We start from the raw sequence: 13,844 nt of genomic DNA on the forward strand, positions 1-13,844 counted from the left end.
AGCTGGGGCACACAGGCACAGCATCCCTTCTGGATGCGTAGCACTTAAAGTAGAGGGACACAGGGGAGCTGTATCTGCGGCACTGCCAGCTGACTCTGTGCCAATGCTCAGATGCTGCAGAGAGAAGAGAAATAGGGAGATTGTTCAGAGGGTGCAGGGAGGAAATAGGCAATAGCTATTCCCATTATGTACAGCTGATGTTTTTCCAACCCAGAAGTCACTGCTCTTAAGGGATACCATGCATGCAACCTGAGCGCTCTGGGGTTGTAATGACAGGCATGACTTGAAGCAAGGAAATGATGTTTTGAAATGGATCCCCTACAACAAATGGGAGAGAGGGAGATGACTGGCTGCTACATGCAATGTGTTAAAAATTCAGTTGAGGAAATTGAAGCTGTCTTTCACTCTGGCTTTCAGGGCAGTGGGATTTCCCAGCTTTCTGATAGCTTGGTAATTGTAGAACTTCATGGTTTTGACACATTGCTTATTAAACAATGCCATATTTCTTGGTTTGTTAAATCAAGAAGAGACAACCGGATTAGGCCTATCACTCAGTGCTGTGAAGGGATCTGCTATTCCCCTCTAGTTGATGTCCTTTTTTTTTTTTTGATGGTGTGTTTAGTGTTGTAGGATTTTTTTTGGAACTGTTCTCTGCAATTATTTGGACAGTGCTGAGGATTTCTGGCACAGGGAAACTTTAGAAACAAAGTATGATTTTGAACAGGCAATTGCAAGCTTGCGTTTACTTTAGTGGGGCTCATACAATCCATAAAATAGTGGCAGGTGGCTCAGGTGATTAAAGTTTTCTTAAGGCTATTGAAAAGAAACCAAAGAAGCTGTAGAGGAAGGTGTCTTTGCTTACAGTGATTCTGCTTTAGCAGCATTTGATAATAAAGGTTGTTTGAAGTGATGTTAGGACACCTTGCTGCATCATCACACCCTGGACTCACTGTGTGCTGCCTGTTTGTGTTGCCTGCCTCATTCACCCACCCTCTCCTGATATGAGAGCAGTTGTAGTCATTTCCTATTTCCCGTGAACCCAAATCCCAATCACTCTGTGTTGAGAAATGACAGCAAATGCTGAATTGAGATGTTTTTCCCTCATAGGTTTCTTGCATGTTATTTTCCATCCCACACCTCTTTTTCTCAAAGGCCTTTGTCATGGCAACCTGCCCTTCTCCAGAGGAGGGCTGGAAGCACACACACCCCTCAGGAGCTTCCTAGCACTGAATCCTGTTGCCTTGGGACTAGCAAGGGATGCAGAGCACTCCCTGTCTCTGGGATGTGGGTGTACGGCCTGCCCTGCTGGCACAGAGCTCCCAGGCATGCCAGCACAGAGCCCCCAGGCACAGCTCTCTCAGGGCAGCTTTGCACCGAATCTGTGGTGGGGAGGGGGATAGGGTAACAGAGAGGCAGAAATGATGCTTTCCAGCCTTATTTAAAACCTTCATTATTCAAGGAGTGTTGAGCACCAAATGAAATTTTTGGTATGAAATTGGTAGGCGCCATCTTTTGGCTTGAGGAAGGTCTGCTCCAGGCAGAGATCTGAGTGGTTCTTTCTGGGGAGCTCAGACCTTATACATACAGTTGGAAATGGAAGTTTCTGTTAGCACAAGTCGTAGCAGCTTGCACTTGCTGTAGGAGATGGCAGGCCTTCCAGATGGCTGCAGTGCTGGGAAGTGACAACTGTGAAGTTTAGGATGCCTCCAGAATCACTGCAGTGTGTTTTGTGTGATGCCGAGTAGAGCGTTAGCCTTGTTTAGCTCTGTATCACAGAATCATAAATTGTTTGAGTTGGAAGGGACCTTTAAAGATCATCTAATCCAATTCCCCTGCAATGAACAGGGACATCTACAACTCCATCAGGTTACTCAGAGCCCCCTCCAGCCTGGACTTGAATGTCTCTGGGGACAGGGCATCCACCACCTTGCTGGGCATCCTGCTCCAGTGCCTCACTACTCTTATTGTAAAAACTTATTTTCTTATATCCAATCTAAATCTCCCTTCTTTTAGTTTGAAACCATTTCCCCTTGTCCTGTCACAACAGACCCTGCTAAAGAGTCTATCCTCTTCTTTCTTATGGCCCCCCAGTATAGCTTCAGAAGTCCCTTACAACCTCTGTCAGTCTGTTTCTTTCTGGAAATGCTCCATGGTTGTGTGGCAGTGGTGCACTCAGCACTCCGTGCCCATGTTCCCTCTCAGAGTTCTATGCAGACATTCACAGGCAGAGCATTTGTTCAAACAAACAATTTGTTGGCATCTTAGCACAGGCTGGAGCTCCCAGAGGTAATGGACTTTTCCCAAGATTTTGAGTGGTGACTGCCTAAATGTTAGCAGGCCTCTCTGTTTGCAAGCCTCCGTGCGACATCATCTTCAGTTGCACGAAGACAGGTTCCCAAAATGTGGTTTGGCAGCAGAGAAAATGTGCAGAAGCAATTCCCACTGCCTGTTGAGCAATGTCTGCTGTGTGTCCAGTATGCTCAGTTGTGTGGCACCAGTGCCCAGGGTGTGTCTGGGATGGGCAGATTTTCCACCCTGCCCTCAGTGAGCATGCCAGGGCCCCTCTTGCATGGTCCCTGCACAGCCACGGCTGAGAGGGGTAATGCCAGGTTCTGTGAAATGGCCACCTGGGCTGTGCCAGTTCGTGGACAGAGAAGGCAAGGTGAAAGCTGATGATTTCACTGGCAACAGCACTGACTGCTGTGCTGGGGAGATCATCCCAAGAAGGATGTTTCTTCTCTGCCACCAGCTGAATCCCACCAATGCAGCTCTGTGTGGTCACCCTGGGTGGTTGACTTCTACATCAGGCTCTGGAAGAGGCTGAGCAAGTCAGCCTACCTGATGCTCAGGAAGGTCTGCGAGTCACAGAGCTGTGCTCCAAGCACTCCTGGAGTTGGTTAGCTTGATCTTACAGGAATTATGGGAGGGCAGCACCATCAGATGCCTCCAAGCTGCTTTCACTGGTTCTGGAGCCACCAGGTGTTTTTCTCAATATGCAGGTAGGAGCCCTTGCAGAAGGTATCTAGGAGGGTGGGCTAATCTTTCCCTCTCAGCTCATTCTGAGTGTGGTGGAGGAAGCACAGCACATCCCCCAGCAGCTGCTGCCTCGCCCAGGAGCACTCCAGCTCCACATGCAGGCAGGACTTCTCGGTGCTATCTCCCTCACATTGCCCAGCCCCAAGTGGAAGGTGTGCCCTTATGGGGGGGCCTCAGGCACAAACAGGCAGTAGAGGATGTTACATTTACTCCATGCTTTGTAGATGCAGGCTGCCCTGATGGCCCACTGCAGGTATAAGATAGTTTTCTGAAATAGTCATCCCTTCTTGGGAGGTTCTGTCTAGTGAAGTTTGAAATAAACATCAAGCCCTTGATGAGGGAAAAACTTGCATTTCAGACCTAGGTGTGTGATTTTTCTTAGATTTCTTTTACCTCAAAATGTTTAATTAGCATACAGAAATGATGCTTCTAAATGAGCAATATGCACAGGATTTAAGACTCCTGTGCAACCGAGGCAAACTACAGTTGAGACACCTGAGTGTCATTGCTGGTCTTTATTCAACCAAATAAGCCATGAATATGAGACTCAAAGTACTTACCTGTTCTTCTAGATTAAATCCAAATATTTCCCTTTGCTCTGTGCAATGACAGCCATTTCTTCCTAGCAGGCTCCTTGTTCTCATGGCATAAATACCTGCAGAGTTCTGAGGAGCAGGCAGCCTACCTTTGGATGGCACTGATAGAGCAAATCTTACTCTTAAAGAAATAAGGATGGTCTCACAGTGCCTGCAAAAATGGTTTTATTTCTACCCAAGCAGAAGTGTGTAACTAAGACAGAAAGCATCGTTTCATTATTTCCAATTCATGTAACTGCATTTTAAAAATGAAATTATTTTAGTTCAGGTTCTCACTACCTTCCTCTTGTTTATTCCAATTGTGCAACTGATCCCTGGGTTCCTCTCTGCCATCCCATAGCATTACCTAATATCTATGCACAGTATTTTGCATGCACATTTTAAAGACCTTTTGGGGATTAGTGGCTAGCATGGTGTGCTGTGATTTTAAAACCAGAATGCGTTTAAAGATGTGCAGTCTTGGCTTTAGTTGCAGATATTGAGGTACTGAGAATGACCCACCTGCAAGGATATGTGATCAACTACAGCTGTTGTGATCTGGAGTCTCTAATAAACAAGGGAAATATCCCATTTAAAATACAGCTATAGGCAAACAACAATAACAACAAAAAAAGAGCCAATCAGCCAACCCGTATTTAATTAGAATTATTATTTTTTTCAATTTACTTTGTGTCTTGAAAAGAATATCTGATGGTTTTTGGAATGGGCTAAAAATCAGCAGTGATTTATTTTAACATATGGTATCGCTTATTTAGTTTTCTTCTGTCTGAAGGCATTTCTGAGACAGAAGCTGGCTTCTAAAAACCAGCCAGAAAAGTTAAGTAGTCCGTTCTGGGAGTGCAGCTCTGTGGATACATCGACTGTTACTGAAAACTGCTCTTTCAAACTCTTCCATATGCAGTTCTAAATAGACAGTTATCAGTAAGATTGTTATGGCTGTGATTAGGCTGGTTTCATACTTACACTTTTTGAAAAATAATTAAGCAGATGCCAAATGTTTTGGTTTGTGGCTTTTTTTTTTTCCACCCAAAATACAAGTGGTTTCATAAAGTTATGATTTATAAGAGAATCTGAAATTATGTTCCAATATCATATTGCTCTTTGTACATTTTTTTTAGACTCTCAGATGTATAGAGAAGCCTGTTGCTTTTTGATCCGATCCTGGGGAAGTGCTAAGCCCTCTTCCAGTGATGTGAGGAGCCCTCAGCTCTCCCAGTAGGCTCGTGTGGTTAAGGGCACACAAATAAGCTATTGCTCAGCTCCATTGGGAGGGTTTGATCTCTGTCCAGTTTCTTTTTCCTTTCATTTTCCTCTTTCTTGTTATCCTCTCCTTTGTCTAAGGCTGCTTCCCAAAGGTCTTTGAGACAACCCAGTAGCAGGTTGTGTGGAGAGCCTGAGATCTGCAGCTGGAAGGCAAAGGTGTTTTGAAATTGGTGGCCTCCAGGTCTTAAGGGCCTGGGCATGTTTGCCTGTCTGACTGTTCTAGTGATGCAGTTTCTCATTTTCTATACTGTTGCTTTCCTCTATCCCATTAAAAACTGTCTTTTTTTCATGCTTCTAAATCCCATCACTTGGTTTTGTGCTGAATCTTTGTAACCCTCCGCTCTCATAACCTTTGAAGCTGATTTTTGAGGGTAGGGTTGGGGGTTGTAGCCATTTAAACCCTCAGGTACTCCTGGTTTTAAGCTTCATATGCACATAGCATCCCTGTGGAAGGATGGTGTGCAGAGTGTACCTCGTGTGCCTCAGGTGATGACTTGATGTGCCACAGGTTCACAGACACGGGTGCAGAAGCTAAAAGAACGTGGCATGTGTAGCTGCAAGTCAGCCTTGGGTGTCTGATGCACAGGAAAACCTGATTTACCAGAACAGCAGTGCTGTGCTACCGTAGAGCACTGTGCAGGGGAGGAGCAGGGGGCTGGTGGACACTTGCATAGGCATAGCTTTAAATACATTTTATCTTCTCTGTCAGAGGAGATTCACTGCCCCCTCTCCCCCCCCAGCCTCTATAGATAGTTGTTTGTTTCTGAATATTTATTTGTTTGGGGACATTTTTTAATCTGCTTATTCTCACGCTGGATCACACTTACTCCACAGCTAGTGGGAGTTAAATTTTGACTTGCTGTGTGTAGGTGGGTTAGAATTTGGCCTTTGTGTAAGATGCTGGGGATAGAGACTGCCTCACACCTCATGCATGGCTCAGGACTTGGCTGTCTTTGTGTGGTACAAGTCTACATGTGTGATACAGAGGGTGGATGAGATTCGTTGTGCCACGTTTTGGTTTATGCCACATTTTGGTAATGTACCAACAGTGAGATTACTCTCTGGAATCTTTGTGGTTCTGTTGAAATTTTGTCTAGTAAAAGTGGAGGAGGTGAGGGGAGCGGGGTCTTGCCTTCTAGTAGAGAGCATATATTCATCTGTTGGATTTTTAAGGAAGGAAAACTGGACAGGACTGAGCTGTTAAGGTATGCTTCCCTGATAGAGATAATAAGAGGAATTAACCAACAGTTAGGCATAAGCATGACTTCTCTTTGGGAAAGCATAATGATAGTTTAAGTGTTAGGCTGGGAAAGCGGATTGCAGGTCCGTTCTGTTTCATTAGTTCATTTGGCAAGATAAGCTGTGCTCAGGTCCCCCACTGTTACCTGCATGTAGCACAGACAGAGGAATGATCTTTTGGAGTGTGATTTGACTGCAGCATCTGTGCATGCTGCAGTCTGAAATTTGTTTGTCAAAGAGGAGCCTGTGTAACAGCGCAGCTACACTGAATGCACGAGAGGCAAATCACCCCTTAAAATCCTCTTACTTCTCTAGGTTTTTACCAGGCTGTGGTTGGTTGGAGCTGGTTGGTGAGGAGGGCTGTACTCAATCATAGCTCCTTCAGACCTCAGCCACATCCCATCTGCCCAATTGATGTAATTTGCACTGATGGAGTTTGCAAGCACAGACAGGCAAGCCACAGTGATACTGGAGCTTCCAAACCTGCTGGCATTACGTTGTGCTTTTCCTTGTCTTTGCCAATCTGCATCAGAAGCTGAGATTCTGCCAGTGATGTAGACAAAAATTACCCAGTGTAGGTGAGGCTCTGCATGCAATGTCTTCTCAGTGATGTTTGGCTCTACAGTACTACAGCTGACAGTTTTCCAGAAAGTACAGCAAATGACTTGAGAAATATTAGTCCCACTCCTTAGTGTGGGACAGGGCCTCTGAATCAGCAGTATCGGTAGTAGGGCTGATAGAACAGTTCCCGACGTGGAACCCACTGTGTTCCCCGTGATTCTGGGCTGAATTTAGGATTTTGATACGTTCAGTAGGTGTAAAATGTAATTTGTTCTTTAAACTGTCAAAGTTGTGCAAAGAGGCTTTTGTGTAAACCAGAAGCAGGCCCAGTTGTTGATGTTATCTGCAACCTAGCTGTAATTTACTGCTGCAGCATCTGTCTGCTGAGTTGTCTGTGGCTGAAGGTTTATAATCCCTTTGTCCTTCCAGATTTAGGGAAGGTCTCTGCAAAAGTGTGCTGTTTTGGGGCAGTGGGCCTGTTACTCAGGGCTCATGGTGTTCATGTTGCAGCATTCTACCCAGGCAGAGCTGTGCTGCAGACAGCGTGGGATGATTTGCATTACTGATAGCAGTTCTGACACAGTGATGAGGAACTGCAGCTTTTGGTGCTTATGGCCTTTTGAAACATTAAGGTTGTTAGTTCCAGCTTCTAATGAGATTTGGTGCCTGAGGATGGTGGGGAGGATATTTGGTCCCTACTTGGCCGTTTGTTTCTGGAGTCTGTATTTAGTGTACAGTCAATTCCCTACTTCAGGTAGCATTCCTCGTGTGTCAGGTGTTTAACTTGACCCGATCCTTTACTTGACAATGGCTTGGTTGTCACCTGTAGTGTTGTTCCCATCTGCTCCCTCACTGTGGGTAAGAGTGGCTTTTTCCTTTCTTGCTCCTGGTGGAGCATTAAAATCGTTTTCTTTTTCTGACCCAGACAGTCCAGTACATCTTCTCACCTCATGCTGCTAAGTTAATTGTCTTGTTTGTTGGAGTTCCTGCTGTTGATTATCTCCTGATCCTTTCTGACCAACTTCTGCCCAAATTCAAAAACTGACTTCTGTTTGTTCTTGAGAGAGTTGGCTACTGCTCCCTGCCTGCTTTGAACCAACAAAGATAGTAATTGTTTTTGTTGACAATCTTGGACTCTCTTGACCAGAGACTGGGGCTGTGCACTTGGCGGGTTATTGCCGGGATCTCTTGTCTGTGAGACACTGCCTTTGCTCAGCTTGGAGGGAACAGTCCAGCTTTTTCCATCCTGCTGGATATGTTCCCATCTCTCATGTCTGTGCTGCCTACTGTACTTCCATTCTCTGATAGGAATGTGATCTCACTTCAGTTCTGTTGCTTCATGAATCCAGTTTGAAGTAGACTTGACGGCTTTCAGTATTATCTTAATTGCTTGTCTGTAATTCACTGTTTCCTTTGTGGCAAGTAGGCATATGGATTAAGAGCTGCACTTTTGCCTCGGTTTTTATTAAAGTTCATCTGCATGAAATACTCAGTTGTCTTCTGAAAACTTTTTGTTTTTCTCCATTCCACTTTTTACACCATCAAGAAGGGATTAACCAAGTGCTAGCAGTTGTGGGAAGGAACAGACATTGGGACTGACTGCTACCCCAGTTGCCGTTGCTCTGCCGCTCTGGCAAGGACATGATGTAAAGGACTATGGTGTAAGGTGACATGGCACCAGCTCTGGGTTGCCTTTAACTGTTATGCTGCAAATTGCAGCAGTTTGAGCTGCTTCACAAACAGTCTGGTCATCTGAGGAGGTACCACCTTGCTGCCTTCTTGTGAGTTTCTGCTGTTTGTGAGCCAGAACTGGAAGAACAGAAAGAAAAACAAGCTTTCTCACTTTTTGAGCCTTTCTTGATGGATCTCCAGGACAGTAGATGAGCATGATCAATTGAGAGAACATTGGGGTTCTCTTGCTGGTTTTCCTACAGTCCACGTTAGTCTTTGTGCTTCAGTTTCCTGAAGACAACCTATGGCTAACAGAAGAGTGATTGTATTTCCTGTTTTCAAGTACTCTTCTCCCTGCCTTCATCTCCAGGAACTGTGTTGCAGCAGTGTCATTGTAACATGGGAGATAACTAACAAGTCTGAATAGTGAAGGAAATCTGACCTGGCCTAGAGCTGTACAAAAGTCATCAGTTTCTTTTCAAACAAAGTCAGTTTCTGTCAGGTGACATTTTAGTCCAAAAGCCTCATTTTCCCCAGTGCACCTGAAGGCAGTTTCCTTAGGTCAGAAGAGGTTGCAGAGAGGAACGTGTTCTCCAAACAGACTTTAGCACTGCAGATGACATTTCTGAAGCGGTTTCTGGATGTGACCATCTTCCTCAAAAGGGCAGCACTGTGTGTGGGAAGAAGCACGGTACGAGGCAAAGGGCTGGCGTGCTGGGCCCTTGGATCCATTCCCAAGTCTGCCACTGAAATACTGCAAGATGTGAGCACATCAGGTAACCTACATGGCTCCTACCATCTGTACCCTCCATGGTTCCCACCATCTGTACATTGGGGTAGTGCGTGTGCTTTTTTAATCCTGTTCTCAGGAGGAAGCATCAGTGTTTTGGAGCATGTGACTATTTGAAAGAATATAGAACTTAGGAACCTGAGTCTTCTAGATAGATTTGAAAATAGCCCTTGTGTCATTGTCCTCTTTCTGCAAATCATTTTGATTTCTTATCTACCCTCCAGTATACTTGAATATTCAACAGAGAAAATGTCATTAGCAGGGATATTAAGGTGCTAGTGGAAGTTGGGTGAAGTCTTTGCTTTGTCAAACTCTGTGCATCATTCTACTTAAACAATGCATTTTGCTGTAATCTGTTTATGGTGATCATGAAGGGAAGCATGTAGGGATGCTGTGCCTGGTAGCACCTGGAGACTAGCAGTGGTGTGAGGAAATGTCTGGTTCATTGCCCTCACTTGGTGCCTTCCTCTCCTCTGTTCACTATGGAGCCTGGAGGTGCCATGGTGAGGCCACTTGATATTTCTCTTTGTTGTGTCCTTTTGTCAGTATTTTTAAAATTAAGAATCTGCTTTTGTGTTCGTGCTCCTTTGTGTCATGGATCACGATGAATAATTTTGCCTTGGTGAGAATAAGGAAATCACTTTTTCCTGAACTGTGAGAATCTACTGTAATTTGACTAAATTTTAGGTCTTTACAGAAGTTGTCAGCTGTCACACGTGCAAGGGAGGTGGGATAGGGTTTCCCTACTGAAATGGCTCAGATGGGTTATGTGTCAGCCTTTGTGTCTGCTATGCATGCACCAGCCCCTTCTGATGTGGTTAACTGTGGGCTGAGAAGGGAAGGAGGTGGTTTCTGTAGAACTTTATTCACTTGTCACTGAAATTAGAAGGCAGGCAAACAAAGCAGTGAATAGCGCATAGAACTTATTTCCCTCCCAACCCCTGTCAGCACTCCTGTGTACATTCAGCAAGTCACTTGAAGCCTGTCTTGTCAAGGGAGTCCACCAAACAGCGTATTCTTCATCTCGTGGTTTTTTTCCAAGGTATGAACCTGGGAGCTGAGCTGCAAAAGCGCTGATGATGCTCAGCCACAGGGAGCATCAGGGGGAGTTGTGCTTTGAAATTACAAAGTAGCTCAGAAAACTCTTGGGGATCTTCTTAAAGGCACTGGAGGGAATGAGAACCTGCAACTCTCATTTCCCCATTTCTTGGCTTTCCATTTGCGAAGTGAAGATGCATAGCAGTAAACACACTTGTGAGCTGCTCTTGGTGAGACTGTTGTAAAGTCTGTAAGAAAACCACCGGTTCTGTATTCAGAGCAGGGCTTGGCTCGAGGCCACACATCGAACAATGAGGAGAAAACAAAAAACTGAATAGCTGCTTGTTCAGCAAACTCAGTTCCTCTTGGCCACGCAGGGTGCTGCATGAAGGAGTGTATGCAATGGGGCAGTTTTCCCACAGCTAGGACCAGGCTCTGCACCTCAGGTCTCAGGTGGCAGAGGAGAAGGGCCATGACAGCACGTGGCTCCCAGACTGTAGAGTTGGAAAGGAAGCAAGCAGGAGCATCTCTGTTGATCCTCAGGCTGCAGCAATGAATGCAAAACAGTATTCTTGTTTGGTAGCCTGGCTTGGCAAAGCCATATGCTGCAGTGAGCCACCTTGCCTTGCTAAATTGGGATGTTGCTGGAGTCTGATGAGCCCAGCTTTGGGGCTGGGAGAAGCTTGTGGTGCTCACCTAGAGAGAGCTGTCACTCCTTCCTTGTGCTGAGGCAGCAGAAGAAGTGACAGTAGGACAGCATGCTCCTCAGGGGATTCTCTGTCACTTTATCCAGTGGTGGCTGAGAGTAGGGCCGGTTCACTTGGCAGCTGGTGAGTAAGACATGAGGGCTTGTTTAGGTTTGATTTATCTGGGGATTTTTCTACTTGCTGCATACAATGGTTATGTCAGGCTTTGACTTGGACCCAAGAGTCAGGTGGCACTAGGACATCCTTGTTAGGGGTCACCTAACAGGGACAGCCAGAGAAAAGCAACCCCCTGCTGCAACCTGGCATTTAGGGAATGAGGTTAAGTACCCTGCCACTGGTTTCTTGGGTGGCCTTGGGAACATTATTCCATGCTATGTGTCCCTCCTGCACAGAAAGTGTCAGGGAAGAGTTAATTCCCAAAGTGTTACAAACAGAAATAGTGATTATGGGAGTAGGTTCCAAACTGAGAAAGGCTGCGTGGATTTCACTTCTTCGAGGAGTGTGTGCTGCGTGTGTTATGAAGTAGTGCTTGACAGTGTTGCAGGAGGCTTCCAAGACTATGTAGAAGCAGAGAGGTGGGCGACTTTCTGCAGTCGTTGTGAACCACGTGAAGGAGCTCTTTTCTCCTTGTTGGGATGCAAACATGGTGGGGCCATTTCTCCTTTTCCAAAGATGAAAAAACAGGAACAGATGCCAGGATGGCTGTGACCCCTTCTCTGCTGGAGACTGAGAATGTGAACTTGCGAAACTGTCTGACTTGATCCTGGGAAAACAGCTTTGATCAGAGCCTTGGGAGGAATCTGATGCTATGTCAGTCTAAGAGCAGCAGAAAGACCAGCCAGAATTTGGGGCCAGGTTAATCTGGTGCATCTCCACTGACGTCAGTGAGCAGGTGAAACAGCCTGTTCTGTCTCCTTGTTTCAGTTCCTCGTGGAGAAGCTTTTTCTTTGGACATCGAGGCCAGACAGCGTAGGAGGATCATGGAATAGCAGTGACTGAGATACCTTTTGTGTTTGTGTTGCTTGCAAAGGAATGTTTTGTTAAATTTGCTGTTAAGTGAGGCTGAGGTGAGTCTTGTTGGGCTTGAGGCTGGTACTTGTGGTGGGTTACTCCCCCAGGCAAGGTGGACTCACAGCTCCCTCAGGTACAGCCTTTGCTCATCTTTGCCTTGGCAGGAAGATTTGACTCGTGCAGCAGCTGTGAACTTATCTGTCACTTGCCCTACCATTGGGCTGAAAGCCTCAACCCACGCTGCTCTCAGAGCTTTCCTGCAGGCTTCCCAGCCTGCAACTTGTGCATTTAGTTTCATACATAGCTCACAGTGTTGATCCAGTGTTGTTTGCAACTGGCAGAACACAGGGATTCTTCAGCCAGGTTTGCTTTTGTGGACACAGGTGGATGTGGAAAAGAACAAAGCAATTAATCAGCCTTCCTTTTTGTTTGTTTTGTCCTGTCATCTGGCTGCTTCTAATAGCAGTCCTTTCTGTGAAAAGACTTGCATAAAAGAAAGGGCAGTACCTTAGTTCATTGGTTCCACAAGGGTAGTTTGATTTTTGGCTTGGAGAATGGTAGAAGACATTTATTGGAGGGGAAGTTGGTGGCCAAGTGAATGGGGGTCAACAGAAGCAGAATGTGGGAAAGGCCTGGAGAACGAATGGGGGAGATTTGGGTTGTTTTGCTGTTTTGTTTTTTTTTTTATGATGATGCAGAAATGACTGCATGGGCAGAATGAAATAAGAGAAAATGGTTGCCCTGCTCTGGATGTTTTTTCTGTTTTGCTAAACGAGATTCAGGTAACTGTGCATTAGTTTTTGCAGACAGATGGAGTATTTGTTTACTGATTAACCTCTTGCTAAAGCAGAGTGTGGTGGAGTGAGTTAGATATTACTTGGAAGATGAGTACTGGTTCTGTGTTGGATTAAGGACGTGTGTTGTGGAAATGCAGCCCCTGAGCTGCCCTGGGGCCAGGCACACCCAGAGCAAGGCTGGTTGTGAGCACACGGCAGGGTTTGGGTCTCAGTGCCATCACTGCAGGACTCCTCGTTGTTGTGTTTTCCCTATAGGAAAGTTACCTCAGTGAGACATCAAAACAAAATGCAGATATGCTGCCAGTGCATTTGTTGGGCTGTTTATCAATATCAAATGTGTAAAACACAAAGGTCAGCTGTGTTTAATGTCATGTGGCAGCTTTATGATTTTAATTACAGTAGAGAAGTGACAAACTAATGCATTGCTCTTTAGAGCCTGTTCCTCCCTGACGCTGTTCTGCTGCCTTACCTGTGCTTGGGGAAATTTCAGCTGCCTGTGCTCTGGCAGGGGGGGATTCTATTTAAATGAAGACAGTGAAGTAAAGCATTCAATGATCTGCAGTGCCTCACTGAGGGAGTTGAGGCAGTTCAGTGTTTCAGCAGCACCTTGCTACAACGTTGGGTAGCAATGTTGCAGGGATAATCACAGTAACTCATGCAAAGAGGTTGGTTCGTGGGGACCTTGAACTGCCATGACTTACAAGTGCTTCCTTTTTGCTTGCTATTTTGTATGGACTTCGAGGTATCTGGGGTAGAGATGGATAAACTTCAGTTTCCTCTCCTACAGCTTTAGTCTTTTAAAATGTAGTGGGAACTATTCTCCTATTTCTGTTGTTTTCTTGGCTCCTTCATGTTAAGCTTCTGAAAGTCTTTCATGATCTCTTCCTGAGCTGTTTTCAAAATGCATTCAGCTGGCTCTTCCTCCTTACGTAACACTTGAGTTTTTAGGGAGAGTTACCAATATGGATGGTTTGAATTTATTATTAAAGAACTGACTGCTGTAGAAACTTGCTTTTAAAGTGTGTGTGTGTGTGTGAGAGCTTTTGTTTTCCTGTCTGTGTCTGCATGGCTGTGGCTTCAGCTTTGCAGGCAGGGCAAGACCTGCTTGCCCTGTTCTACTCCATGCTCAGCAGCG

The 13,844-nt window shown here is 45.5% G+C and overlaps 1 protein-coding gene across 1 annotated transcript in view; it reads left to right on the forward strand.

Annotated features, from left to right (window-relative positions):
* Positions 1–13,844, forward strand: part of MXI1 (MAX interactor 1, dimerization protein) — a gene marked incomplete at both ends in the record, with an annotated part of 41,724 nt that overhangs the window by 942 nt on the left and 26,938 nt on the right. The window lies entirely within an intron of this gene.

This window comes from Tetrao urogallus (assembly GCF_951394365.1).
Source record: "Tetrao urogallus genome assembly, chromosome: 5".
Classification (NCBI taxonomy): domain Eukaryota; kingdom Metazoa; phylum Chordata; class Aves; order Galliformes; family Phasianidae; genus Tetrao; species Tetrao urogallus.